The following is a 6,635-nucleotide window of genomic DNA, read 5'->3' as shown; positions in this document are numbered from 1 at the left end:
AGCTGATGTTGCTATAAAAGGAGTTGCTGGCGATAACCCTGTTAAAATAAAATATCAGCTAAACGAAAACCTGCACTGTAAAAACTCAATCTATATGCATCTCAAAATATAGCGGAATATCACCACATAAAGATGGAAAGTTGACGATGGAAAAGCTGAAGTCATCTCGTTTATCATACAATTTAGTTGTTAATTAATCCTTCTCATCTATAGTCAGTAAAATATCCAAATATGAAACAGAGGTGATAGACTCTGTGGTGGTTTTTATTTCTTGTTCAGTGGGATATATCGAGTTGACATAAGAATGGAAGTAAATATGCTTAATTGATAAAACGTCATCGATATATCTAAATGTCGAATTGAAGGCCACAGCAAATGTTTCTTTCTTCTAATGTAGAGGTTTTTGAATAAATCTGCTTTATAGGAATATAAAAACAAGTCGGCTAATAAAGGAGCACAACTAGTGCCTATCGAAATTCCAACAGTTTGTTGAAATACCTAAGACTACATAAATGTTGTCAATGAGGAACTCCAGCAATATGAAATATACCCTCGACTACTTCCAAGATGGACCCCGAATTGTTGCGAATTTTTATTCTGGGGGGTAACTCTAAATCGTGACAGGGCTTTTCTCCTTTCAGCTCTCTCCAGGTAATGGACCACACATTGTTTTCTATTATGTGCCTTGAAAGCTTTGATGATGCCTGCATCCATGGGCTGCATATATGTTGTTGAGTTTGGAGGAAGGAAGTGAAGTGTCACATTTTTCAGGTGAAGGTCACAATGGGTGTGGCAGGCAGCGTTGTCGGCGAAAAGAATATTTTTTCTGTTCTTGAGCAACTCTTTGAACAGATCGGTGTTGATCCAGGCCTTGGCGTTGTGTCGTTAACGCACATGTATAAGTTTTCGGGTTGTGTGTTATTTGCCGAAACACCTTGAGCGGATTGCACAACGTTCGAATTTAGTTTTCCTTGTAGCTTTAACACACGTTGAAGTTCCTGTCCACTCTGCACTTCATTCATGTCGACACTATAGGATTCTCCCTTGTACAATTTACGTTTTATACCTTGGATCGGTGTAAGTTTCCTCTGGAGTAGTTGAGTGTTTGACGTTGAGTTTATTTCTAAGTTGTTTGGCTTTGGCGAGGAGCATTTAGTCGTTGACAGTGACATCAGTAAACCATAGGTACAATACATGCATCTTCCAGTTCCTGGTCCTTATGGTGTACAGACAGACAGACGCCTTAAACCTGATTTAAATTCTATGCACACTGTAATGCTTCAATTGAACACAAGTGAAAGTAAATTCATCGTCACATTTTCAAATTAAGTTTTATGATTACGTACTTCAAACAAGAAGTACATTACCCCAACACCTTGACATTGTAAAGATTGATTGATTGATTGATTGTATCATGTTGAATGTCCCATTCGAGAATATTTACTCGTATAGAAACGTCTGCTTCAGGTGAAGTGCCACAAATCTTGATCTTTGTATGGCGATAACGGCTGAAGTGGTCGCCCGCGTGGCGCAGTGATTAGAGCGTCTGCTCTAGAGTCGCGAAGTAAGAAGTTGATCCTTATGTCGCGGGTTCGAATCCCACTGTGGGACGTGGAGACCGGTCCTTCGGATGAGACCGTATAAAACGAGGTCCCGTGTCGCAGTAGGTCCCTCCCTCACTGCTCAATGGCCGTAAGTGCCGAGCATAGGACGAAATTTGCAGCTCTCCACCGGCAAGTGGTGGCGTCTCCATATGAGTGAAAAATTCTCGAGAGAGACGTTAAACAACATACAAACCAAAAAAAAAAAAAACGGCTGAAGTGAGTGATCTTTATCGTGCCAACGTTTACCGTGACACGATACCTCGGTTTTTAAGGTCTCGTCCACAAGACCCGTGACTTTCACTTCTAGTGCCGAGCGCTTGGTGAAGGAACAGTCACTACCTCTATTAAACGTATTAGCTTTGGCACGGCGCCGAGAACCGGAGAATCGAACCTGGACTCTCTGATCATGAAGCGAGAGACCTACCACTAGGCTACTGCGACCGGTAACATTGTTAAGATAAGCCAAATTAATTTGTAGATAGTCAAACTTTTGTAAATTGTTTTATCACAATTTGCAACTGTGTGACCAAAAAAATTGAAAGGTGTGAAAATATAAATGAAATAAGTGCGAATGTACAGTTTTAATTGTCACCTGGAATGAATTATTGGTCAATTACGGAAATGAACACTGCAACTCAAGGTTTGTACATTTAATGTGCAACACTGCGTTGCGTTGTTCTAAAATAAACGTGCAGTTGGCAAATTATTTTAGCCCGACTCTTAATAATTCCTTGTTAATCATCTTCATATCTTAAATAAATTTCTGCATGTTTAATTAGTGAAAGTTAATTTATGTTAACATCAAGTTGTCACAAATTAAGGCTGTTTAGATTCATGGCCGGATACAGATAAGGAGGGGGGATCCCAGTATCCTGATATCTTCGCTTTCTTTCCTATTTAGATATAAAAACAAGTCAAAATGGAATCTTAGATAATTCTTAAGAGCCTTGTTCCTGTAAATGTCATAATTTTTTTGTGCTTTTAGATACATAATAAGTTAAATTGTCCCCATAATATCCTAAATTTCTTAACATTAAAATAGGAATATGAAATTTTTTACTTGACATTTGAATTCTAATTTACTTTTAGGGTACGTGAGACCGGTTGAGTTGCCAATATTTTTAAGGAATGAATAACTTGTATGGGGTTAATTGAAGTTAGGTGTGCTTGTATTTTCCCAAGAGTGAAATTCACCTCTCTGCATTATTACAGAATAATCAAACAGTAAAATTCCTATATTTATCCGTGTCTACACGTACATTTAATGCATTGTATTTTATATAGGGCGATGCAGCAAGGATAAGACACACCCTCCCCAACTCCCCTCTTTCCTAGAAGGATTAAATCCCAAACCACCCCCTCTACCCTTGAATTTTCAATTACATGTATATCGTAAACAAGTGTAAAAAACCCTTACAAAAAAATAAGCAAAACCACTTTCCACCCAAGAAAGTAGTTCGATGTTTGAAAGCCCGTGTAATCAAATTAGTCATGTACTCATTAACAATTGAAAATTGTATATTAGCAAAAGAAAGACACAGGGAATATATTTCGCTTGATTAACTACTAATTACAAATTACCAGGAAATTTGGTATTTAATAATCAGCGGAAATATTTATTCGTGTCCTGTAAACAACCAAAAAATAATAAAAACCAAAAAAAAAAACGAAGGGTTAAGGAAGTCTATTTTCGTATTTATACTATGAGAACTGACCCAGAAGTATTGTCACTTGTATTATTTTGTAATAATGGGAAGTAATTAACAAAATTTCATATACACGTACCAATAGGGCATATCTTTTTTGATGGTTGCCTAAAAATTCCATTCAGATACCGGTATATTTAACACATTGATGTGGTGATTGAAGTGGTGATTTTTTCGACTGAATGGAAGTTTGGGTCTTTCTTATCGAACGTCATTTGTTACACTGGGACACACCTATTTCTTTTGAAATCGTTGCAATGTTTTAAGAAACCTAACTCTCTGTGACTAGCAACTCGAGTTTTGCTGAAATGGGGATTTTATGAAGTTAGGGAAAAGAGTTAGAGACTCGCCGCTTCTGTAAAACTCACGTATTGCAATGAATATGTACAAAATTATGAATTTATCATGTTTGTTGAAGTTATCACATGTATTGGTCAAAAATGTGTTTACTCGGTGTTTCTAAAGACGACCCAACTGATTGGCCATATTGAACATGTATTTATGGAATACCTACAGTTATTCGAATGATCTATTTGACTATTTGACCGCTTTTTACTTTCTTAAGAAATGGGCGTGTCATTATGTTCTAACGTACGTTCATAAGAAAGCAACATACGTTCTATTTAAAGCTGAACTCTACTCGTAAAATACATTGTCCGCTATATTTCTCTTTCATCACCTCTATCCCTATACAGTAGAAGCTGCAGACCTCCTAACAGTTCAAAGTATTTCACTGTAGAGGTCTCACTTGCGTAGAAGTATACCTTACATTACCGTGTTACTCGGTCGCAATGAAATTATCGAATTTTACTCACTTTTCCGAGCCAGGAGAAAAGTGACATCAATTACACAAGTCGATGCATTATTTACAAACAGAAAAATGCACATGAAACAAGGAATAAATGCACAAAGTCTAAGACCCTGAAAGGAAGACTATACGTCGGCCACGAGTTTCAAGTGTGCAATCAGGTGTAATGAAATTGAAGGGTTTATATACCTGTGTGACGGTGCCTATTTATGGGTAGCTTTAAACAAGAAATTTTACCATGTACTTCAATGCTCATCATTGTATTTGAATATGTAGCAGGAAAGGAGATAATGTAAGGCTGGACCGGGAATCGAACCGGGATCCCTGCATCATTAGTCAGGTGCTCTACCGACTGAGCTACCCAGGTTGATAGCCCAAACCATTACAAATAGATATAAATACACAGTAAGCTTATGTCCTGTCACGTACACTAGTGCTGCGTTCCCAAAGGGTTGGCACGGCGTTGTTAAATTGCTGGGATCTCCATAGAATATCAGGAAAATTCAATGAAATTTTCAAAAATACAGATGTCACGGCGTCCTGACGGCGAACAAGGCGTTTCTACGGAGCTCATGCGGCGTGCTACTACGTACATTCCTGTGCCTATACAGTAAGTGCTCACAACGTGCTAGAGTTGTCACTTCGCATTCACGGCGTACACAATGCGCTGACTACGTGCACAAGACGTTCGTTCAAAGACGTTCTTTCAGTGACATCTCAAAACACTCCGAGGGGTCTCTGTGTAGCGCCGTCGACTACACCGCTGTGTCCACACTGCGATAATGTGCGTCACTTGGGCGGTTCACGGAGCTCTTGCTGTTGGAGACCTCACCGCGCTGTTACGGTGACCCTACGGTGTATATCAAAACCACATAGCCACGATGCGTACTTTGTGCATGCTACAAGTGCGCACCGTCGCATAGCGTTCTAGCGACGCAATCGCGTCACTTGGAGATTCCACTGAGTTCTTGCGGTGCTGTGGGGCACTATTGCGCGCACCCCGGCATTCTTTTTTTTCCCATGGATGCCCTGATGTTACAGTGGTTTTATGTCAATCGCCGCACGACAACAACTTTACTAACAGCATGAAGTTGAGGGTAACATTTAAAAAATTCACCCCTTGAAAACCATTGTCAACCCCGGCGCAATTGCTCAGTGTTACCCTCAGCTACGTACAGTATTTGGGGATGAGTTTGAGTGAGTTAATTGGTCTGTAGAGACGATTATAAAGAGTAAGGGGTGGATAAAATATACAGGTTGGTTATAGAATATATCTAGAATTAGGAGATGAAAGGTCGTTGATTGACCAATGCTAGAATGTTGCGAAATACATCCCCAAAGTGCGCAGAAAATCTTGAGCCGTAAATTGCACTTTCTTCACTGTTATTTACATTACGGGATCTGTAGCGTTAAGATCAAAGACCAAAATATAAAACCATAACGCTACAGTTCTGCAGCTATTGATTTTGAACTTTGTCCACTGTGGTGCTCCACTGTTGGCCCAAAATATTCTATTCTATTCTTCTTCTTCCAGTTAGTAGTTTACTCAGAGTATTGAGCATTATATTCCACGTGGTGGTCAGGATAAAAGCCTCTGACAAAGGCAATACCTATATATAGAGTTACTTATAAGATACATGTATCAAACTTTAAAAACAATTGGCCTCTTACTCCACACACAGCTGGTGGTAAGCTGCCAAGTGCTGACCTAAACTCCCTTTCTATGGAACTGGCTGACGTTACTACCTCTGGCAATCTGTTCCATTCCCGTATGATTCTTGGGGAAGGAGAACCGGTACACGTTCTTCCTGGTCGATGGAATACGGAAGGTATAAAGGCCTCTAGTTCTGCTGTCTGTGTGGATCAGGTGGAAGTCTTCTGGGATTGCTACCAAGTTCTGCTTGATCTTAAATAGCAGTAGGAGGCGGATCTTGACTCTACCGACTAATAGCTGTTCCCAACCCAAAAAGCTAATCATGTTGGAGACGCTACCTGGTTGTCTGTTCCAATAGTTTTTAATTGGTCACAAATCGCGCTGCTCTGCATCTATCAGGACGTTCTGACCGATGGTATGAGGATCTCAGGCAGATGCAGCATACTCTAATAATGGTCGTATGATAGCCTCATAGGTATACTCTGGTTCGTGCTGATGTTCTGTACCCTCTAAGTTTTCTTTTTAGGAAGCCAGGAGTTCGGTTTACTTTTGCTCTTACATCATCGATGTGTTTATCACTCTTAAAAGTGTTACTGATGATGACGCCTAGGCACTTGCTTAAGTCAAGCACGTTTAATGGATGGTTGTGTCAGACGTACATGTAGTTAGCGCTGATGATCCTGCACTTGGAAAGCACCTAGATCACCACGCATTTCACAGGGTGAAACTCCATTCTCCCCCTCCCATTTAAAAATTCTCAAGAGCTGTCATGTCATTTTGCAGAATTCTGTTGTCTGCGCTGTTGACTTGTCGATATAATAAGAAGTCATCTGCAAATAGTCAAGCTTTTAGTTTGGTTAGCT

Source organism: Saccostrea echinata, unplaced genomic scaffold (genome assembly GCF_033153115.1).
Source record: "Saccostrea echinata isolate AGI-Se365-2 ecotype Australia unplaced genomic scaffold, CSIRO_AGI_Sech_v1 ptg000047l, whole genome shotgun sequence".
NCBI classification, from domain to species: Eukaryota; Metazoa; Mollusca; class Bivalvia; order Ostreida; family Ostreidae; genus Saccostrea; species Saccostrea echinata.
Note: the sequence above shows the minus strand (reverse complement) of the source record.